Source organism: Colobus angolensis, unplaced genomic scaffold (genome assembly GCF_000951035.1).
Source record: "Colobus angolensis palliatus isolate OR3802 unplaced genomic scaffold, Cang.pa_1.0 Scaffold591, whole genome shotgun sequence".
NCBI lineage: Eukaryota > Metazoa > Chordata > Mammalia > Primates > Cercopithecidae > Colobus > Colobus angolensis.
Genome location: NW_012119499.1, coordinates 88,621 through 92,915, shown reverse-complemented (window position 1 = coordinate 92,915; position 4,295 = coordinate 88,621). Strand labels below are relative to the sequence as shown.

Here is a 4,295-nt window from a genome sequence, read left to right as displayed (position 1 = left end):
TGTTTGAACAATATGAAATCAGTGCACCTTAAAAAACAACAGAATAATAGCGATTTTTATGGAACAAGGGAAGACAACCATAAGGTCTGACTGCCTACGGGGTCGGGCAAAAATATTTTTCTTCTTGCAGAGGGCCTATAAACAGACGTGCAAGTAGGAAATATACCACTAAATTCTTTTCCTAGCAAGGAATATTAATATTAATACCCTGGGAAAAGAATGTGTCCCTGGGGGGAGGTCTATGAACAGCTGCTCTGGGAATGTCTATCTTGTACAGTTGAGATAAGGACTGAGATAAGCCCTGGTCTCCTGCAGAAGCCTCAGATTTACTAGGGTTGGGAAAACTCAGCCCTGGTAAATTTGTGGTCAGACTGGTTCTCTGCTCTCGAACCCTGTTTTCTGTTGTTTTGTTTATCGCTCTTGGCTTTTGGCTCAGAGGAGGCCAAGGTGCAACTTTCTTCGGTCATCCCAAATCCGGGTTCATCCGACACCAGCTGCCTCCACCATGCTGCCAAAGTTCAACCCCAATGAGATCAAAGTATACCTGAGGTGCACTGGAGGTGAAGTCGGTGCCACTTCTATGCTGGCCCCCAAGATCGGCCCCCTGGGTCTGTCTCCAAAAAAGGCTGGTGATGACATTGCCAAGACAACAGGTGATTGGAAGGTCCTGAGGATTACAGTGAAACTGACCACTCAGAACAGACAGGCCCAGATTGAGGTGGTGCCTTCTACCTCTGCCCTGATCATCAAAGCCCTCAAGGAACCACCAAGAGACAGAAAGAAACAGAAAAACATTAAACACAGAGGGAATATCACTTTAGATGAGATCATCAACATTGCTCAACAGATGTGGCACCTATCCTTAGCCGGAGAACTCTCTGGAACAATTACAGAGATCCTGGGGACTGCCCAGTCTGTGGGCTGTACTGTTGGTGGCTGCCACCCTCATGACATGATAGATGACATCAACAGTGGTGCTGTGGAATGCCCAGCCAGTTAAGCACAAAGGAAAATATTTCAATAAAGGATCATTTGACAACTAGGAAAAAAAAAAGATGTTTATCAAGACAATACGTACACCGCTGAACATAGACCCTTATCGTGGTTCTGCTTTTGCCCTTTGCCCTGTTCCCTCAGAAGCATGTGATCTTTGTTAGACTCTTATCAGTGGTTCTGCTTTTCACTCTTTGAAGCATGTGATCTTTGTACCTACTCTCTGTTCTTACACCCCCTCCCCTTTTGAAACCCTTAATAAAAACGTGCTGGTCTGAGACTCAGGCGGGCATCACAGTCCTACCAATAAGTGATGTCACCCCGGTGGCCCAGCTATAAAATTCCTCTCTTTGTACTGTCTCTCTTTATTTCTCAGCCAGACGACACTTACGGAAAATAGAAAGAACCTACATTGAAATATTGGGGGCAAGTTCCCCCAACAGAAAGGCAGGAGGAAGTTGAGGGCCAGGGGTCTAGGATGTAAGTTAATCCTGGGTTAGGCAAAAGACAGAGAAGAGATTTCAAGGTTGGCTTTTAGGTTCTCTACATTTTTATTGGCCTTTTCTAATAAGTCCTTAATAGAAGCTATTTTAGAATTTTCCTTTGAGAGGGCTCTTCCTGGTTATTTAAAAACACTAACTATTGAATATATGGAAACTTTTAACCAGTGATTGTAAGGTGCCAAAAATAGATTAGCTTATTCACATCCAAAGTTCACCAGAACAGCCACTAAAGTTCTAGAATGTCCTTAATAAGATTCTGCTACAGCATCCACTGTTTAATTCTATTTGCCCCACAATGTTGAGCTCATATTGAAATAAAAAGAACAAAGAATAAATAAATACACAGGCCTCAAAAACCTCTTGGAACTATGAGCCCAGGTCATCTGTGAGAACCTTGAGTAGTAAAAACAAATCACATCCAGAGGTTTATATCAAGGACAACAAAGATAACAAAGGCTTAAGTGGGGCCGGGCATGGTGGCCCACACCTGTAATCCCAGCACTTTGGGAGGGCAGATCACCTGAGGCCAGGAGTTTGAGACCAGCCTGACCAATATGGTGAGACCCTATCTCTACTAAAAATGCAAAAATTAGCCAGGCGTGGTTGCCTAGACCTGTAGTCCCAGCTACTCAGGAGACTGAGGCAGGAGAACAGCTTGAACCCGGGAGGCGGAGGCTGCAGTGGGCTGAGACTGTGCCAGTGCACTCCAGCCTGGGCAACAGAGTGAGACTCCGTCTCAAAAAAAAAAAAGGCTTAAGTGGGCGAGGCACAGTAGCTCACACCTGTAATCATAGCACTTTTAGAGGCTGAGGTGGGTGGATCACTTCGGCCTAGGAGTTCAAGACCAATCTGGGTAAAATAGTAAAACCACATCTCTACAAAAAAATACAAAAATTAGCCAGGCGTGCTAGCACACACCTGTGGTCCCAGCTACCCTGGAGGGTAAGGTGGGAGGATCTCTTGGGCCTGGGAGATTGAGGCTGCAGTGAGCCATAATTTTACCACTGCACTCCAGCCTGGCAACAGAGTGAGACCTCATCTCAATTTAAAAAAAAAAAACAAGGCTGAGGTGGTGATTCAAAGTTGAGAGATGGTTGGAAGCAGGGCTCATTCAGCTGAGCAGTCCCTGTGACTTGTAAAGGAGAAATAAAACATCTTAGGACCCCCAAACTTGTTATGCAAAGGGAAAGTTATGCCTAGAGACTGGGTCATGCAGCACTGCTATCCTTTTCCCAAATAGATAGCTATTACTTTACGACGTGGTGTCAAAGCATCACACATTACCCAGACCCTCACAGAAAGGCAGAAGGCCTCATACATCTCCAGATGATGGCCCTCATAAATTTTTCCCAAGTAAACTCTTTGCTGGCCTCAAAACCTTTCAAGATGTACATCCTCCCATAAAATAAGAACATGTCCATTGTAACTTTAGGTGTACCATCTAAGTCTAGCTCCTAAAACTAAAGTTTGCTAGAGTCACACTGATAATGTCAATTACAAGCTTATCTTCCCAGGTGCAGAACAAATCATTCCTCCACCTACCCTGAGACGTTTGCATAATTGATTCTTCCTCTACTCCCTTTTTCTCTGAATATTCACCTTATCTTGTATAAAATGTAGATTTACTGAGCTCTAATTAATTAATAGTCCCACAAAAGTATAACCATTTGCCTCACCACCCTACCCCCTCCTTCCCACATACCTTCTCCCCTTTAAAGAAATGTATAAATACTGTATTAGTCCGTTTTCACACTGCTATAAAGAACTGCCCGAGACTGGGTAATTTATAAAGAAAAGAGATTTAACTGACTCACAGTCCCACATGGCTGGGGAGGCCTCAGGAAACTTAACAATCACGGCAGAAGAAGGGGAAGCAAGGCACCTTCTTCACAAGGTGGCAGGAAGAAGCGCTGAGCAAAGGGGGAAGAGTCCCTTATAAAACCATCAAATCTCAAGATAACTCACTCAATATCAAGAGAACAGCATGGGGGAACCACTCCCATAATCCAGTTCCCTCCACCTGGTCTCTCTCTTGACACGTGGGGATTATGGGGATTATAATTCAAGGTGAGATTTGGGTGGGAAACAGAGCCTTACCACAGCTTACACATTTGATTTTGCAAAAATATTTGATAACTTTCATTTTGAATTAATATCCTTTGTAATCTCACATATTTTATTTTATGCATTCAAAAGATTATTCTGGTCGGGATGGTGGCTCACGCCTGTAATCCTAGCACGTTAGGAGACCGAGACAGGCAGATCACTGGAGGTCAGGAGTTTCTGACCAGCCTGGCCAACATGGTGAAACCCTGCCTCTAATGAGCCGGGCATGGTGGCCCATGCCTGTAATCCCAGCTACTTGGGGAGGCTGAGGCACAAGAATTGCTTGAACCTGGGAGGCAGGGGTTATAGTGAGCTGAGATTGTGCCATTGCACTCCAGCCTGGGCGACAGAGCAAGACTCCTTCTCAAAAAAAAAAAAAAGATTATTCTAAGAAGGTGTCCATGGGCTCTACCAAACTACCAAAGAGTAAACCTCTGGTCAAAAAAACAGAGACGAGTTCCTGCCCTCAGGAGTTATCTTTTTTTTTTTTTTTTTTTTGCAAGGTTGAAATTAAGTTACTGGCATTTCCACATTCCAATCCAAGTAAATGTAAGAAGAGTTTCACGGTAAGCCATTCCTTTAGACAGAAGTTGCATATAACATTTCTGCTTATAGTCACTGTGAGAACTGAAACTTGAACACATCTAGCTGCAAGAGAGACTTGGGGGAATGTAATCTCTACTTACATTCCAA

The 4,295-nt window shown here is 44.0% G+C and overlaps 1 pseudogene; it reads left to right on the top strand.

Moving 5' to 3' along the window:
• The first annotated feature begins 442 nt into the window (after positions 1-442).
• On the top strand, positions 443-1,000 carry LOC105526497 (annotated as a pseudogene).
• Positions 1,001-4,295: the final 3,295 nt, after the last annotated feature.